Source organism: Thalassophryne amazonica, chromosome 16 (assembly GCF_902500255.1).
Source record: "Thalassophryne amazonica chromosome 16, fThaAma1.1, whole genome shotgun sequence".
NCBI classification, from domain to species: domain Eukaryota; kingdom Metazoa; phylum Chordata; class Actinopteri; order Batrachoidiformes; family Batrachoididae; genus Thalassophryne; species Thalassophryne amazonica.
In genome coordinates, this window is record NC_047118.1 from 1,417,218 (window position 1) to 1,437,030 (window position 19,813).

A 19,813-nucleotide genomic window follows, 5' to 3' on the forward strand; every position below is an offset into this window, starting at 1 on the left:
AGGCATGGACTTAATGAGTGACAAACAGTACTCTTCATCAATCTGGCTCCAACTTTCTCTGATTGCTGTTGCCAGATCAGCTTTGCAGGTTGGAGCCTTGTCATGGACCATTTTCTTCAACTTCCACCAAAGATTTTCAATTGGATTAAGATCCGGACTATTTGCAGGCCATGACATTGACCCTATGTGTCTTTTTGCAAGGAATGTTTTCACAGTTTTTGCTCTATGGCAAGATGCATTATCATCTTGAAAAATGATTTCATCATCCCCAAACATCCTTTCAATTGATGGGATAAGAAAAGTGTCCAAAATATCAACGTAAACTTGTGCATTTATTGATGATGTAATGACAGCCATCTCCCCAGTGCCTTTACCTGACATGCAGCCCCATATCATCAATGACTGTGGAAATTTACATGTTCTCTTCAGGCAGTCATCTTTATAAATCTCATTGGAACGGCACCAAACAAAAGTTCCAGCATCATCACCTTGCCCAATGCAGAGTCGAGATTCATCACTGAATATGACTTTCATCCAGTCATCCACAGTCCACGATTGCTTTTCCTTAGCCCATTGTAACCTTGTTTTTTCTGTTTAGGTGTTAATGATGGCTTTCGTTTAGCTTTTCTGTATGTAAATCCAATTTTCTTTAGGCGGTTTCTTACAGTTCGGTCACAGACGTTGACTCCAGTTTCCTCCCATTCGTTCCTCATTTGTTTTGTTGTGCATTTTCGATTTTTGAGACATATTGCTTTAAGTTTTCTGTCTTAACGCCTTGATGTCTTCCTTGGTCTACCAGTAAGTTTGCCTTTAACAACCTTCCCATGTTGTTTGTATTTGGTCCAGAGTTTAGACACAGCTGACTGTGAACAACCAACATCTTTTGCAACATTGCGTGATGATTTACCCTCTTTTAAGAGTTTGATAATCCTCTCCTTTGTTTCAATTGACATCTCTCGTGTTTGAGCCATGATTCATGTCAGTCCACTTGGTGCAACAGCTCTCCAAGGTGTGATCACTCCTTTTTAGATGCAGACTAACAAGCAGATCTGATTTGATGCAGGTGTTAGTTTTTGGGGATGAAAATTTACAGGGTGATTCCATAATTTATTCCTCAGAATTGAGTGAGTCCATATTTTTTTTTCCCCTCTGCTTGGTCTAAAAAAGTAACCGTTACTGACTGCCACAGTTTTTTTTTCCTGATTTCTTATAGTGTTTCTTAAAGCCAGAAAGTTGCCATTTGAAATTACTTTAGTTTTGTGTCATGTCTGTGATCTGCTTTTTTTCTACAAAATTAAACAACTGAATGAACATCCTCCGAGGCCGGTGATTCCATAATTTTTGCCAGGGGTTGTAATGTGCACACATAGCAACCCGCCTGAAAATGAAAGAAAGGAGACATGTTCAAAAACTGCAACAAACCCTGCTTCGGCTTCATATTTTTACCCTAAAGGAGCACGATCAAACACGTTTCATACTGTCATCACTACAAACACCCGAATACCCCACTTAAAGATGTCCAAGCATGATTGAAGCCATTAAGACTACAAATATTCGGAAGTTACCATGTACTATTTGTTATGTGTCGACGCGGGTTGAGGAGCGGACCTGCGTCAGACGGAACCCAGCGCTACAAATAACCAGAAAAGCGGTTCCAAAAACAATATATTTATTTCACCCACTGGTGCATAAAAAGTGTAAAAACAGAAATAGCGTCCTTCTGGTGGAGTGAAGGCTGGCACGCTCTCCAGCGCCCAAAAGGATCGAAGCCCGGCGCTCCTGGACCCACTACCACTGCCAAACACCCCCCAGGTGGACACGACAAACCGACTCTCTGCGAAGCATAGAAGAGGTGAGGTAAGTTAGCAGTTACAACTAATATCCTTCAAAAGACACACACTATCAGCAACACATACAGGTCTGTATTTTAAGCTTTATGCAAATAAGCAGCTTCTCACAACAAGTGGAGGACCACTTGTCCGCATGCCACAGCAGTGAGAAGCGAGCTGCACAATCCTCATCACAATTCAAGTATACTGCGTAACAAAATACCAAGTTACTATCAACAATTAATCAAACACTTAATCACCTTTGATGTGTGCTGACAGCATGTGTCCCTCACCCTTCCTTGCTTCACGGGCTCGATGTGTCAAACCTCAGCGTCTCACAAACGAACATCACAAGGTCGAGTTCCCGGCAGTTCTGCTTGAATCACACATGACTTAAATGCAGAACGCCATCCAATTATCTGCTTCAGCCTAAAGTCTTTAAGGTTGCATGTGAGCACCATTCACAGGTGCTACACATGATGTTGATGAGGGTGAAGGATTCTTCAGCCAGCACCTTCTCCACAGACAAATCAGTTCTCATGCCACCTGGAGAGCAAAGTGTTGTATGGCTGGGGGGGCCTGGCTGTCTTTTTGTTTCTGTCTTTTGTCCTGTCTTTTGTTTTTCCTTCCAGGTGGCTTGCATTTGGGACTGAGTGGCTGTGTAGCTGAGTTTATCAGGACCTCACCCTGATCACCTGAGGCTGATCACCTGCGGCTTGTCAGGACTCACAGCTGTGGTGCATCTACATGGATTGGAACATGGTGGCATTTAAGACTGGAGTACACAGTGTGTATTTGCCAGAGACTCGACCTTGTGACCAGACGGGTGAGATCGTCGTCTCGGGAGCCATCTCATCATCAGTGGATGCAGAGAACGTCCAGGTTTGATGCATGGTCTGTGAAAGAGGAGGGGGTGAGGTCTCACGCTCGTCAGCACACTTCCTGAGGTACGTTAGATTTTGTGACTAACATTTATACAGTCAGTAAATGTGGTGTCCCTCACACCTTATTATATTGAGCAGACGTTCAGAAGTTATCCGGATCAGTTGCGGGTGCTCTCCGCCCGGATGGTGCGCGTTGGAGAACCCATTACTAAATACTGATTTGAGTGCTCATGCAGCCGTGTTCCTGTGTTTGTGCCTTATCCGTGGGTCGTGGTGGAGTGTGACTGGCGACGGCTTCGCGTCACACTTCGACCGGATAAGAGGTTTAAACGGGAGCTGCAGGAGTGGTTCTGTAATGGGTGAACGCGCACGGCGGAGCTCTGTGGCACGGGTCGCGGTGCTTCCTGTGTTACAGTCGTAGCCCCGTTTCCCCAAGTAATGATAGCTACTGCATCTGTTGTGTCAGCTCCGGTGTTATTTAGTTGAATCACATTTTTGGTTGTGTCTTGCACACAGCTGTGCACAGAAAAGCAGCTCGTTTGTTTTCTCTGTCACCAAAGAGGGTTTTTCATTTTTAGCACTCTGGCTCCCTCTTGTGGTGACTGAGTCACATTACCGTTAAGCTCTTAAGTTGGAACAGGTGTGTTCGATTTGTTTGAGCTTGACGGTATAAACCACTGATTAGTTTTGTGTTGGTTCGTTTCTTGTGGGTGTTTTTTGAGTTGGTTTTTGTGTGGGATTTTATTTTTTGTTTTCCACTATTAGTGTCTGGGGTTGTGACCCTGCAGCCTGTTTGGAGCAACAAAAAAGGACCCAAGCAACTTTATGTTAGTCTGTTAGTCTTTCTTTTTATTTCTTTTCGTTTCACCTCCCCAGGGTTTGATGGGACGGTCCCCGGGGGGTGATGGGGGGTAATTGGGTTGTTTTTTCTTTTTTCTTTTTTCTTTTGTTTTGTTTTTTGTTATGCCCTCTCTTCTCCTCTGACTCCAGCCGGGTGAGCCGTAGAGTCGGCGTTGCTGGAGTGGTGCAGTTTGGTTATGTTGGGCGTTTCCCGGGTAACCTCTGCACCCGGGAGGGGGGGGGGGTTTGGGGTATTTTCTTTTTGTTCCCTCTCTTCTCCTCTGGCTCCAGCCGTGTGAGCCGTAGTGTCGGCATTGCTGGAGTGGTGCAGTTTGGTTATGCTGGGCGTTTCCCAGGTAACCTCTGCACCTGGGGGGGGGGTGTTTTTGTTTGTTGATTCCCTGTTCCACCTCCGGCTTCAGCGCGCCTTTGAGCCGTCTGCCATCGGCGTGGCTGAGGTTTGGGGCAGTGGGATATACCCGCAGCTGGTGGCTGGTTTGGAAGTCGGAGGAGTGGCGCCGTTTTGTGCCGTCTGCCATAACCGCTGTTCCACTCCTCCCGGTTGGCTTCTGGGGTATAGTCACGGTTGGTGACACTGGACATGCTTCCAGTTTCCACTGCGCCAAGGGGGTGGGGTTGGGGTTGTTTTGTTTGTATGTTTTTTTTCTCTTTTTGTTTTTCCCCCCAGTTTCCGCCCTCAGGGTTTGACTGTGGTGTCCTCTGGGGGGGAAAGGGCTGTGGGTCCATCTAGCCATAGACGGCCGGGGCTGGGTCCGTTGGTCATGAGGGGAGGCGTCTCCTGGGGTTGATGGAATGGTCCTCTGGGAGGCGCTGGGAGTCCCCGTGGGTGACATTGGGTCCCAGAGGGACCTCAGCTGTGGTTATTACTCCTGGAGCTGGCGGGATGTCCTCTGGGGGGTGTTGGTCCCTACATGTCGTTGGGGGGGGGGGGGGGGTGTTAGTGTTTTTATTTGTTAGCTTAAGTTTTGGTTGTTTTTCTTTTCTCCCCTTCCCGGGGTTTGATGGAACGGTCCTCTGGGGAGGGGGGGGGGGGGTGTTAGTGTTTTTATTTGCTAGCTTAAGTTTGGGTTGTTTTTCTTTTCTCCTCTTCCCGGGGTTTGATGGGACGGTCCCCTGGGGAGGGGGGGGTGTTTTGGTTGTTTGTGTTTGTCTTTTTTGTTTTATGACTAATCAGACTGTGAACATGGTTGGACAAAGGCTGACCGCACAGGTTTACGAACTCCTGGCCACACCTGTGCTAATTGACTGATAGAAACAAGGGCAAAGATGCAGCCAGAGGAGAAGACATCAACCGTTCTGTTAGATGAAGATTCTGTTGGAAGATGAATGCGGATACGGTTTCCAGCCATGGTCCCTGGAGGGGGGTGTTTCTCCTGGGCCAGGTTTGTGTGGTCGCCGGGAGGCTTCCCGTGAGGGTGGGGTACTGTTGTATGGCTGGGGGGGCCTGGCTGTCTTTTTGGGTGTTAGTGTTTTTATTTGTTAGCTTAAGTTTGGGTTGTTTTTCTTTTCTCCCCTTCCCAGGGTTTGATGGAACGGTCCTCTGGGGAGGGGGGGGGGGGGTGTTAGTGTTTTTATTTGCTAGCTTAAGTTTGGGTTGTTTTTCTTTTCTCCTCTTCCCGGGGTTTGATGGGACGGTCCCCTGGGGAGGGGGGGTGTTTTGGTTGTTTGTGTTTGTCTTTTTTGTTTTATGACTAATCAGACTGTGAACATGGTTGGACAAAGGCTGACCGCACAGGTTCATGAACTCCTGGCCACACCTGTGCTAATTGACTGATAGAAACAAGGGCAAAGATGCAGCCAGAGGAGAAGACATCAACCATTCTGTTAGATGAAGATTCTGTTGGAAGATGAATGCGGATACGGTTTCCAGCCATGGTCCCTGGAGGGGGGTGTTTCTCCTGGGCCAGGTTTGTGTGGTCGCCGGGAGGCTTCCCATGAGGGTGGGGTACTGTTGTATGGCTGGGGGGGCCTGGCTGTCTTTTTGTTTCTGTCTTTTGTCCTGTCTTTTGTTTTTCCTTCCAGGTGGCTTGCATTTGGGACTGAGTGGCTGTGTAGCTGAGTTTATCAGGACCTCACCCTGATCACCTGAGGCTGATCACCTGCGGCTCGTCAGGACTCACAGCTGTGGTGCATCTACATGGATTGGAACATGGTGGCATTTAAGACTGGAGTACACAGTGTGTATTTGCCAGAGACTCGACCTTGTGACCAGACGGGTGAGATCGTCGTCTCGGGAGCCATCTCATCATCAGTGGATGCAGAGAACGTCCAGGTTTGATGCATGGTCTGTGAAAGAGGAGGTGGTGAGGTCTCACGCTCGTCAGCACACTTCCTGAGGTACGTTAGATTTTGTGACTAACATTTATACAGTCAGTAAATGTGGTGTCCCTCACACCTTATTATATTGAGCTGTATGTTGGTCATTTAAATCAGCTTCTACTGCAGTGGAGTTTTGTGAACAGGGTGTTCTATGCCTGCAGGGTGGGAAGCTGATTTGCAATTAAGCCAGGAAGTGTTTGCTGTTTGTACACCTTTGAGTGGTCTCTCTGTGTGTTGAGTGTGGACTCACATAATGATTCCTTCTTTCACAGACTCAGTTTGTCGCGGCCACCTGGGGGGGTGTCGGCGGGGTCCTTGGGTCCGAATTGGTTCTGGCTCCGGACCGTTAACACTGCTGGGAGCGCTGCTGGGAGCGCACCGCAAAACCACCACGCCAGACCGCGCACTTTTATATTTTTTCACATCACTGTTATGTTTATTAAACTCTGTTATCCTTTGTACCGTGCTCTGCTTATTTTATACTGGGTCCTTCAAACGCTGGTCGGTTCTCCGGGCTGCGTCCGACACATAACACAAAGAAAAGAAAAGAACACCAAAATATCCAGCCACACCCCCCAACACACAACACTATTAACAATTTCATAAATCGGGTTGACATTTTTGAACACTTCAAAAATTGGATCCCGATTTCAAATCTGGTGCAGATGATGACCCTAACTACTGTGTATACCAAGTTTGTTCAAGATTGATTAAGATAACTCAAAAAGTTATTGTGATGCTTCAAAATGTGCCCCAATTTGCTATTCGGGATTAAATGGGAAGGAACGGTGCTCTGTGGAATAGGCTTATAACCTCAAGCAGAATAGACTCAGTTGGGTGACCATCTGTGACGGTCATACCAACAAGACGTCATGCACACGAACAGCAGAACATGCAGTGACAGAAAGGTTGCAGCTAAATCCTGTGTCACACAGAGTGTCACTGATTCAGGAGAGTTGTGGACAGTCTCTGTCACAGCCCCCTCAGGAATACAGTGGTGGACTTTGGGTGGGGACAAAAAGTTGCAGTCACATACATAAAGACTCTGATGCACACATATGCATGATGGTGGTGCAAATTTATAACTGTCATGACTCATGGGAGCTGTCTGTGGTGCTGAACTGTGGTGCTTTTTATCAAAGAAGAAGGGGGATCGTTACACCTGCAAGGTCGTGTTTCTTGGACACGGTGAGCGCTCCAAGCAAGACTGCTGGCAGACATGTTACTACATGATATTCTGATGGTCCATCTGTTGAGTGAACTAACTTATTTTAGTTACGACCATTTTACGACCAGTTAATGGACTGTCATTATCCAAGGATGCATACTTCTCTGTGCCCTGAAAATATAAAAATACTAAAGTTCTAAAAAAGTTCTATTCATGTGGTGTCAAATTTTCAAAACAATCTTAGTTCATATTATTAAGACTTGAACCTTCCAAAATGCTCCAAAGCATTTGGCCAGAGACCATTGTTCCTTTCAAGCGTAATGCCTTCAGATTTAAAGTTTGGACTAATATGGGCTTTATGCAATGACAGTGAAATTGTTTCTGCGTCACGCAGTGTGGAAAATTGAAATGTTTAAAATAAGAGCTGAGCATGGTCTGATGAATCTGACATTCAGAAGAAAACCTTGATCCAACCCCGAATAGCGATGAGCTCATGATGTTGGATTTGGTTTCATATCTGCCACATTTTCCATGGCACAGCCCAGGTAACGTGTGCTGTTTGGGAGAATTAATTCAATATTGGTGCATATTTCAATAGAGACTAAAATAATGCCTCCACTCAAGTGGAAAATTGAGTTATCCTCTATGCTGTGATCAGTACGGCTCTGAGGAGACACATCTGAAATTACAAATCCCCAGACAATAGAAGGCATTTCTGATCTGAGCTGTGAAAAAAAGTGGGGAGTGGAGATGTGTGTGTGTGAATTAAATAGGTAAAAAACAATCTCATTAGCTCAAAAAAGTCCAATGTTGAAAAATTAATGAAAGATAATATTCAGACTTGTGGTCTCTATTCCTTAAGCACTTTCAGCTAACTACTCAAATCTGTACTTCATGCTTTTATGCTGTCAGGTGAAAAAAATGAATTATTGTGTAAGGATTCAGCTGTATCATTTTTTTGTATTATTTAATTTAATTTAAAAATAGTTATTAGTCACAGATGGTGGGTCAGCCACAACACCAGGATGCTGATTTTACAGGTTGGCGGAGGCTTTCTCGCATCACCTCGACAGATGTGAGTCGATATTCATGACAGATCATGTTTTCACTCCAGTATGGTGTATTTTTTTGTCCTACGGTATTTAACATTTAAAAAACATGCATAGACTGCTTAAAAATCACTTTTGCACAGAATAATGAGAACTGAACTGTCACTTGGGCAGCACAGTGGCTTAGTGAGTGGTTAGCACTGTTGCCTCACAGCAAGAAGGCCGTGTGTTCGATTCCCACCTGTGTCCTTCTGTGTGGAGTTTGCATGTTCTCCCTGTGTTTGCTTGGGTTTCCTCCCACATTTAAAGACATGCAGGTTAGGTGGGCTGTAAACTTATAACTGTCCAGGTCTCCCTTGCAAAATAAATCTCAATGGAACTAACCTGGTTAAATAAATGTTAAATTAAAATTATGGTATAATTGTTGATTTATATAATGAGCTAATGTACATTGCCTAAAATGCTAAATTATCAAAAAAAATACAATACTGTATTTTCTGGAGTACAAGTCAGTCTTTTTTTCTGTTAAGTGGATCTTTGCAGGAAGCCCTCAGCTTGTGGTGCAACACACAGAATTTTATATTACAAAAAATGATCAAGATAGACAGATACACATGCAATGGACAACATATTACTTGATGCAGTTTGGACAACAGTCAGGTGGACACGGGCTTGCTGACCCACATCGCTTAAAACACTACAAAAAAAGAAATGTGAGTCCTTTTCATTTTTTTGCTCTTTAATTTAGCTGTTTTGTGTTTATTATTCTAGTGTACTCTGTTATTGGAGTTTCTTTTGTGCATTGATTCCTGGGAAAGCCCAATATGAATAGTTATTACCTATCTATTGTTAGACTCGATTGGCTTTGCTCAAAATGTAAATGAGTCCACCCACCACTTTAATCATACCTTAGATCTTGTTCTGACTTATGGTATTGAAATTGAAGACTTAACAGTATTCCCTGAAAAACCCCTTCTGTCTGATCATTTCTTAATAACATTTACATTTACTTTAATGGATTACCCAGCAGTGGGGAATAAGTTTCTCAGTCTTTCAGAAAGCGCTGTAACTAGGTTTAAGGATATGATTCCTTCTTTATGTTCTCCGATGCCATATACCAACACAGGGCAGAGTAGCTACCTAAACTCTGTGAGTGAGATAGATTATCTCGTCAATAGTTTTACATCCTCATTGAGGACATCTTTGGATGCTGTAGCTCCTCTGAAAAAGAAAGCCTTAAATCAGAAGTGCCTGACTCCGTGGTATAACTCACAAACTCGCAGCTTAAAGCAGATAACCCGTAAGTGGAGAGGAAATGGCATCTCACTAATTTAGAAGATCTTCACTTAGCCTGGAAAAAGAGTCTGTTGCTCTATAAAGCCCTCCATAAAGCTAGGACATCTTACAACTCATCACTAATTGAAGAAAATAAGAACAACCCCAGGTTTCTTTTCAGCACTGTAGCCAGGCTGACAAAGAGTCAGAGCTCTATTGAGCTGAGTATTCCTTTAACTTTAACTAGTAATGACTTCATGACTTTCTTTGCTAATAAAATTTTAACTATTAGAGAAAAAAATTACTCATAACCATCCCAAAGACGTATCGTTATCTTTGGCTGCTTTCAGTGATGCCGGTATTTGGTTAGACTCTTTCTCTCCGATTGTTCTGTCTGAGTTATTTTCATTAGTTACTTCCTCCAAACATCAACATGTCTATTAGACCCCATTCCTACCAGGCTGCTCAAGGAAGCCCTACCATTAATTAATGCTTCGATCTTACATATGATCAATCTAACTTTATTAGTTGGCTATGTACCACAGGCTTTTAAGGTGGCAGTAATTAAACCATTACTTAAAAAGCCATCACTTGACCCAGCTATCTTAGCTAATTATAGGCCAATCTCCAACTTTCCTTTTCTCACAAAAATTCTTGAAAGGGTAGTTGTAAAACAGCTAACTGATCATCTGCAGAGGAATGGTCTATTTGAAGAGTTTGTCAGGTTTTAGAATTCATCATAGTACAGAACCAGCATTAGTGAAGGCTACAAATGATCTTCTTTTGGCCTCAGACAGTGGACTCAACTCTGTGCTTGTCCTGTTAGACCTCAGTGCTGCTTTTGATACTGTTGACCATGAAATTTTATTACAGAGATTAGAGCATGCCATAGGTATTAAAGGCACTGCGCTGCAGTGGTTTGAATCATATTTATTTAATAGATTACAATTTGTTCATGTAAATGGGGAATCTTCTTCACAGACTAAGGTTAATTATGGAGTTCCACAAGGTTCTGTGCTAGGACCAATTTTATTCACTTTATACATGGTTCCCTTAGGCAGTATTATTAGACGGTATTGCTTAAATTTTCATTGTTACGCAGATGATACTCAGCTTTATCTATCCATGAAGCCAGAGGACACACACCAATTAGCTAAACTGCAGGATTGTCTTACAGACATAAAGACATGGATGAGCTCTAATTTCCTGCTTTTAAACTCAGATAAAACTGAAGTTATTGTACTTGGCCCTACAAATCTTAGAAACATGGTGTCTAACCAGATCCTGTTGTGTGGGCCGCTGAAGAGGAGGTACTGCTGGCCCACCACCACCAGAGGGCGCCCTGCCTGGAGTGCGGGCTCCAGGCACCAGAGGGCGCCGCCGCCTCACGTGAGCAGCTACGGTGACAGCTGTCACCCATCACCTGAGACAGCTGACGGCAATCATCTGTGGGGTATATCAGCAGGACGGCACCTCCACCTCATTGCCGAGATATCGTTTCTACCTACGAGGTAACGTATCAAAGCTGACGGAGTGTATCCTTTTGGATTAGTGTATAGCTTGTGGATTATTGTTCCAACGAGAGGTGGAGGTAACTTCCCTGCTGTTCGGAGTCTTGGGTGCAAACGCGCCCCCATCTAACTGTTCTTTGTTCCTCGCCAGCAGTACCAGGTCCGACACGCGGAGGCAGTGGCCACCTGGGAGTTCGGGACTTGGCGGCTCCAGTATTTCCGGGGTCCTGTGGCGGAGGAAGCCGTGTGGTTCGGGTCTTACCTTGGAGAGGCGTCTCCTATCTTCGAGCCTGCCCACACGACACTTTTGTGAATTGACTATTGTCCATTTCATGATTGGTTGTATTCGTTGTGCGCGTTCACAACAGTAAAGCCTTGTTATTTGACTTTCTCCATTGTCCGTTCATTTGCGCCCCCTGTTGTGGGTCCGTGTACAGACACTTTCCCAACAGATCCTTACTCTGGATGGCATTACCCTGACCTCTAGTAATACTGTGAGAAATCTTGGAGTAATTTTTGATCAGGATATTTTCTTCAATGCGCATATTAAGCAAATATATAGGACTGCTTTTTTGCATTTGCGCAATATCTCTAAAATTAGAAAGGTCTTGTCTCAGAGTGATGCTGAAAAAGTAATTCATGCATTTATTTCCTCTAGGCTGGACTATTGTAATTCATTATTATCAGGTTGTCCTAAAAGTTCCCTGAAAAGCCTTCAGTTAATTCAAAATGCTGCAGCTAGAGTACTAACGGGGACTAGAAGGAGAGAGCATACTTCACCCATATTGGCCTCTCTTCGTTGGCTTCCTGTTAATTCTAGAGTAGAATTTAAAATTCTTCTTCTTACTTATAAGGTTTTGAATAATCAGGTCCCATCTTATCTTAGGGACCTCATAGTACCATATCACCCTAATAGAGCGCTTCGCTCTCAGACTGCAGGCTTACTTGTAGTTCCTAGGGTTTTTAAGAATAGAATTGGAGGCAGAGCCTTCAGCTTTCAGGCTCCTCTCCTGTGGAACCAGCTCCCAATTCAGATCAGGGAGACAGACACCCTCTCTACTTTTAAGATTAGGCTTAAAACTTTCCTTTTTGCTAAAGCTTATAGTTAGGGCTGGATCAGGTGACCCTGAACCATCCCTTAGTTATGCTGCTATAGACTTAGACTGCTGGGGGGTTCCCATGATGCACTGAGTGTTTCTTTCTCTTTTTGCTCTGTATGCACCACTCTGCATTTAATCATTAGTGATTGATCTCTGCTCCCCTCCACAGCATGTCTTTTTCCTGGTTCTCTCCCTCAGCCCCAACCAGTCCCAGCAGAAGACTGCCCCTCCCTGAGCCTGGTTCTGCTGGAGGTTTCTTCCTGTTAAAAGGGAGTTTTTCCTTTCCACTGTCGCCAAGTGCTCACAGGGAGTCGTTTTGACCGTTGGGGTTTTTCCGTAATTATTGTATGGCTTTGCCTTAAAATATAAAGCGCCTTGGGGCAACTGTTTGTTGTGATTTGGCGCTATATAAATAAAATTAATTTGATTTGATTTGATTTGACATGCCTGAAACACCTCCCGAGGGAGACGACAAGGGGGCATCCTCTCCAGATGAGTGAACCATCTCAGCTGGCTTCTTTCGATGTGTAGAAGCATCGACTCTACTCAAGTTCCTCCTGGATCACCAAGCTTCTCACACTGTCCCACTGAGACACCTGAGAGAGGAATCTCATTTACATGTCTTGTATCTGTGACCTTATTCTTTTGTTCATTACGCAAAGTTTATGACCATAGGTGAGATATTACTGTCATTATAATAATAATAAATGCATGATTTTTTTGGTATATGAGTTGCACCAGAGTCACAGGACCTCCTGAACTACTAAAAACAACCCTTGACTTATACTTCAGAAAGTGTGTGTGTGTGTGTGTGTGTGTGTGTGTGTGTGTGTGTGTGTGTGTGTGTGTGTGTGTGTGTGTGTGTGTGTGTGTGTATGTGTGTGTGTGTGTGTGTGTCCACCTGTATTATCTAACACAGATATATTCTCTATCTTTAAATTTTTAAAACATGTCTGAGGTCTGTTAGAAAAGTATCCGACCTTTTTATTTTTTTCAAAAACCATATGGATTTGAATCATGTGTGATTGCATCAGCCAAGCTTGAACCTTCGTGTGCATGCGTGAGTTTTTTTCACGCCTGTCGGTTGCATCATTCGCCTGTGAGCAGGCTTTGTGTGAGCACTGGTCCACCCCTCTCGTCGGATTTTTATTGCGAATAAATGTCTGAACAATTTGGAGCTTTGCTGCATCAATTTTTTGCAGAAACTGTGAGAGACCTCCAGGTGGACACCGTTCGGAAGACTCAGATGGCTTTCAGGGACGATTCTATGGGGATCACACAGATTAAGGAGTGTTACAACCGGTTTAAAGACAGCGCACAGTGGCGGAGGGCGCGCCGCGCTCCAAGCGGCGATCGACAGGCTGAAACGACCAGATCATTTCCAAACTGAAGGCTGTGTTGATCCGGGACGTCGTCGGACTACCAGAGAAATGGCAGAAGATGTGCACATACCACGTTTTTGCCACATTCCACTGTTACAGGAGTTTTTGTCATGGAAAGAGGAGCGGAGGAATTCACCACGGAGCCGCTAATGGCGCGGGACAAAAGCACCTCCATGTTTGTCTCACAGGACATGTTGTAACATGCCCAGCTCTTGCACCATTCGGAAGATTCAGACGGCTTTTGGTGGCTTTTCAGTTGTGTGACTATCGGAGAAATTCTGGACGAGCTGGACATGCCACAACATGTCCTGTGAGGCTTCATCACGGTGTTGCTTTTTGTCCCGCACCATTAGTGGCTCCGTCCCGACGCGCAAATTCCTCCACACATCTTTTCATGACAAAACTCCTGTAACAGTGGAATGTGGCAAAAAAGTGCTATGTGCACATCTTCTGCCATTTCTCTGGTAGTCAGACGACATCCCGGATCAACACAGCGTTCAGTTTGGAAATGATCTGGTCGTTTCAGCCTGTTGATCGCCGCTCGGAGCACGGCGCGCCCTCCGCCATTGTGCGCCGTCTTTAAACCGGTTGTAACACTCCTTAATCTGTGTAATCCCCATAGAATCGTCCCTGAAAGCCATCTGAATCTTCCGAACGGTGTCCACCTGGAGGTCTCTCACAGTTTCTGGAAAAATTTGCTGCAGCAAAGCTCCAAATTGTTCAGACATTTTCCTCGCAATAAAAATCCGACGAGAGGGCTGGACCACTGCTCACACAAAGCCTGCTCACAGGCGAATGACGCAACCGACAGGCGTGAAAAAAGTCACGCATGCGCACGAAGGTTCAAGATTGGCTGATGCAATCACACGTGATTCAAATACATATGGTTTTTGAAAAAAATAAAAAGGTCGGATAGTTTTCTAACAGACCTCGTATTTTATATGAATATACGTTGCTATTGTGTTGTTGCTGTTATTGTAGTTGTGTGTTTTCTCACTAAAATGCACAGCGAGTTTATAGCATGAGAAGGAAGGAAACTAGAATGATGTCTCTGCTGAATCAGAGCAAATCATTTTTTCACCTGAATATGGTTATTTGATGTTATTTTCTCCTTTTCTTTGTGTGACCCAGTTGTCAGTCCTGTCTGGCGGAGCATTTGGTGGTTATTGATTGGTTATCTAGAAATCTGGCCAATTTTCTTAAATCCTCCAAACCGTGACTATCCAGGGTTGGGACCAGGAAGCAGAGTTGTAGTCTTACACACCTCTCTGCAGCTTCTGTCCCCCTGCCATCCCCTCATTACCCCATCCCCGTAGAGACGGTGCCTGCTCCCAGACTACCAATAACCAGCAAAAATCTATTTAAGCATAAAAATTCAAAAAGAAAAAATAATATAGCACCTTCAACTGCACCACAGACTAAAACAGTTAAATGTGGTCTATTAAACATTAGGTCTCTCTCTTCTAAGTCCCTGTTGGTAAATGATATAATAATTGATCAACATATTGATTTATTCTGCCTTACAGAAACCTGGTTACAGCAGGATGAATATGTTAGTTTAAATGAGTCAACACCCCCGAGTCACACTAACTGTCAGAATGCTCGTAGTACGGGCCGGGGCGGAGGATTAGCAGCAATCTTCCATTCCAGCTTATTAATTAATCCAAAACCCAGACAGAGCTTTAATTCATTTGAAAGCTTGACTCTTAGTCTTGTCCATCCAAATTGGAAGTCCCAAAAACCAGTTTTATTTGTTATTATCTATCGTCCACCTGGTCGTTACTGTGAGTTTCTCTGTGAATTTTCAGACCTTTTGTCTGACTTAGTGCTTAGCTCAGATAAGATAATTATAGTGGGCGATTTTAACATCCACACAGATGCTGAGAATGACAGCCTCAACACTGCATTTAATCTATTATTAGACTCTATTGGCTTTGCTCAAAAAGTAAATGAGTCCACCCACCACTTTAATCATATCTTAGATCTTGTTCTGACTTATGGTATGGAAATAGAAGACTTAACAGTATTCCCTGAAAACTCCCTTCTGTCTGATCATTTCTTAATAACATTTACATTTACTCTGATGGACTACCCAGCAGTGGGGAATAAGTTTCATTACACTAGAAGTCTTTCAGAAAGCGCTGTAACTAGGTTTAAGGATATGATTCCTTCTTTATGTTCTCTAATGCCATATACCAACACAGTGCAGAGTAGCTACCTAAACTCTGTAAGTGAGATAGAGTATCTCGTCAATAGTTTTACATCCTCATTGAAGACAACTTTGGATGCTGTAGCTCCTCTAAAAAAGAGAGCTTTAAATCAGAAGTGCCTGACTCCGTGGTATAACTCACAAACTCGTAGCTTAAAGCAGATAACCCGTACGTTGGAGAGGAAATGGTGTCTCACTAATTTAGAAGATCTTCACTTAGCCTGGAAAAAGAGTCTGTTGCTCTATAAAAAAGCCCTCCGTAAAGCTAGGACATCTTTCTACTCATCACTAATTGAAGAAAATAAGAACAACCCCAGGTTTCTTTTCAGCACTGTAGCCAGGCTGACAAAGAGTCAGAGCTCTATTGAGCTGAGTATTCCATTAACTTTAACTAGTAATGACTTCATGACTTTCTTTGCTAACAAAATTTTGACTATTAGAGAAAAAATTACTCATAACCATCCCAAAGACGTATCGTTATCTTTGGCTGCTTTCAGTGATGCCGGTATTTGGTTAGACTCTTTCTCTCCGATTGTTCTGTCTGAGTTATTTTCATTAGTTACTTCATCCAAACCATCAACATGTTTATTAGACCCCATTCCTACCAGGCTGCTCAAGGAAGCCCTACCATTATTTAATGCTTCGATCTTAAATATGATCAATCTATCTTTGTTAGTTGGCTATGCACCACAGGCTTTTAAGGTGGCAGTAATTAAACCATTACTTAAAAAGCCATCACTTGACCCAGCTATCTTAGCTAATTATAGGCCAATCTCCAACCTTCCTTTTCTCTCAAAAATTCTTGAAAGGGTAGTTGTAAAACAGCTAACTGATCATCTGCAGAGGAATGGTCTATTTGAAGAGTTTCAGTCAGGTTTTAGAATTCATCATAGTACAGAAACAGCATTAGTGAAGGTTACAAATGATCTTCTTATGGCTTCGGACAGTGGACTTATCTCTGTGCTTGTTCTGTTGGACCTCAGTGCAGCTTTTGATACTGTTGACCATAAAATTTTATTACAGAGATTAGAGCATGCCATAGGTATTAAAGGCACTGCGCTGCGGTGGTTTGAATCATATTTGTCTAATAGATTACAATTTGTTCATGTAAATGGGGAATCTTCTTCACAGACTAAAGTTAATTATGGAGTTCCACAAGGTTCTGTGCTAGGACCAATTTTATTCACTTTATACATGCTTCCCTTAGGCAGTATTATTAGACGGTATTGCTTAAATTTTCATTGTTACGCAGATGATACCCAGCTTTATCTATCCATGAAGCCAGAGGACACACACCAATTAGCTAAACTGCAGGATTGTCTTACAGACATAAAGACATGGATGACCTCTAATTTCCTGCTTTTAAACTCAGATAAAACTGAAGTTATTGTACTTGGCCCCACAAATCTTAGAAACATGGTGTCTAACCAGATCCTTACTCTGGATGGCATTTCCCTGACCTCTAGTAATGCTGTGAGAAATCTTGGAGTCATTTTTGATCAGGATATGTCATTCAAAGCGCATATTAAACAAATATGTAGGACTGCTTTTTTGCATTTACGCAATATCTCTAAAATCAGAAAGGTCTTGTCTCAGAGTGATGCTGAAAAACTAATTCATGCATTTATTTCCTCTAGGCTGGACTATTGTAATTCATTATTATCAGGTTGTCCTAAAAGTTCCCTAAAAAGCCTTCAGTTAATTCAAAATGCTGCAGCTAGAGTACTGCCGGGGACTAGAAGGAGAGAGCATATCTCACCCATATTGGCCTCTCTTCATTGGCTTCCTGTTAATTCTAGAATAGAATTTAAAATTCTTCTTCTTACTTATAAGGTTTTGAATAATCAGGTCCCATCTTATCTTAGGGACCTCGTAGTACCATATCACCCCAATAGAGCGCTTTGCTCTCAGACTGCAGGCTTACTTGTAGTTCCTAGGGTTTGTAAGAGTAGAATGGGAGGCAGAGCCTTCAGCTTTCAGGCTCCTCTCCTGTGGAACCAGCTCCCAATTCAGATCAGGGAGACAGACACCCTCTCTACTTTTAAGATTAGGCTTAAAACTTTCCTTTTTGCTAAAGCTTATAGTTAGGGCTGGATCAGGTGACCCTGAACCATCCCTTAGTTATGCTGCTATAGACGTAGACTGCTGGGGGGTTCCCATGATGCACTGTTTCTTTCTCTTTTTGCTCTGTATGCACCACTCTGCATTTAATCATTAGTGATCGATCTCTGCTCCCCTCCACAGCATGTCTTTTTCCTGGTTCTCTCCCTCAGCCCCAACCAGTCCCAGCAGAAGACTGCCCCTCCCTGAGCCTGGTTCTGCTGGAGGTTTCTTCCTGTTTAAAGAGAGTTTTTCCTTCCCACTGTAGCCAAGTGCTTGCTCACAGGGGGTCGTTTTGACCGTTGGGGTTTTACATAATTATTGTATGGCCTTGCCTTACAATATAAATCGCCTTGGGGCAACTGTTTGTTGTGATTTGGCGCTATATAAAAAATTGATTGATTGATTGATTATAATGGGTGGGCGTCACACACTGGCGACCGGATGATGAATTTGCATGCGTGCTGGCGCTGGCGGCGCTTGGTGGCATTTCTTTGTCGTTCCTTTTCTCTGTGTGGCTCAGCTGGCAGCCTGCCAGCTCCTCCTGCACCAACATGTACCAACATTGCAAGAGCCTGAAGTGCTGATGGTCAGGAAAGAAAGGCAGTGCACCACCGCTGGGCTCATGGATTATTTATGGTGAGCTGCTTTAAACAGCAGCCTTTGTCAACACGCAATAAAACCAGACTGTCTTATAGTCAGACTTCCAGAGGACCAGAAAGGGACCCGGACATCTGTGTGTCCCTGTTTTCATCACTGCAGGTTCCTGTCATGTTTCAGTTCTGCCAGCAGCAGCAGAGAGACAGGAGAGCAGGTGGAATGCCGTGGAGAACATCAGGGGGCGGAGGTGGGGGGATGTGTGAGACCCCCGTCCCCCTGTTGTTTAGGATGTAAGAAGCAGAACAACGTCAGTTTTCCTCAGCCCCCCTGGGAAAGGCGTTTCTATTGACAGTCCCATTAAAAACTGACACATTTCCACTCTGGAAATAATAGCTCGCTTTTGGCCACTGTTTGCCAGGAATAAGGCCGTGAATTTTGCTCCATGTTTAAATAGTAATAGGTATACCCTCTGCAACATGCCTCTGGGATTATGTAAAAGAAAAAAAGCTTTAATACAGGCTCATTCCTTGTTCTGTGTGCGACGACCTGCAGCTGCCTGTTTGCAGGAGACAACAAATCCATGAATATTCCTGACGATCAGGCAGCTTTTTCAAATTTTGCACATTTTCCTGTAGTTTCAAGTTGTTTTGTAGCCGGGAGCAATGTACAAATAACAAATTCTTGTAGGTAAATGAAAGTCCCTTCCTAGAAAAAAAGAAAGAATGATGCATTTTTTTTCAATTTGGCTTATATATCGAAATACTTTACACAGACTTTTTACTAGGTCACTTTCTATGACAGTAATCTCTCATATTTCCATAAATACCATATTTTTTTTAAATTATTTTATAATGTCAATTATTTGTACTGTAATGCTTACTCAAAATTGTAATGCATCACAGTGATGACCCCATTGCAGAGAACCACAGTGAAGAATGGTTTGAAGAACAGGTTTATGTTATTTAATAATAAGTTAAACAGCAGTAGTTTAGGGACAGACTGGATGGGTCATCAGAGACTCAGGCTCAGGTTTGGTGCACAGTAATCAGTTCAAAATATAAAACAGAAAAAAAAACACAGAATCATAATCCAGAGTTAGATAAAGTTCAGTAGCCAGATTTCAATTAATAGTGACAGGAGTTCTTACAGCAGGCCAAAATGGGGATCTGGAATGACAGCAAGCATCGGTAGCATGGAGTCCAAAAACAATATAACTTGAGTAAAAGACAGCAGGAAAAAACAGAGGTCTTGAATGATATCGAGGAGAGTAATTGGAGTAAATAAACAGACATAGAGCACTAGAGAGCATGGCAGAGCCTAATACAATCTGGCAACTAGGAGACATTTCCATGGAGTATTTGTAGGACCCGACACAATAACACCCAGTGTCCAGACACACAAATGCAAACTTCAACAAATAGTAAAATGGTAAATGGACTGCATTTATATAGCACTTTTCCATCTGCATCAGAAGCTCAAAGCACTTTACAGTTATGCCTCACATTCACCCATTCACACAAACACAC

General features: G+C 43.4%; 1 protein-coding gene across 1 annotated transcript in view; it reads left to right on the forward strand.

The window, feature by feature from the left end:
• The window catches only part of syt3 (synaptotagmin III), a 113,082-nt gene that overhangs the window by 40,710 nt on the left and 52,559 nt on the right, over positions 1–19,813 (forward strand). The window lies entirely within an intron of this gene.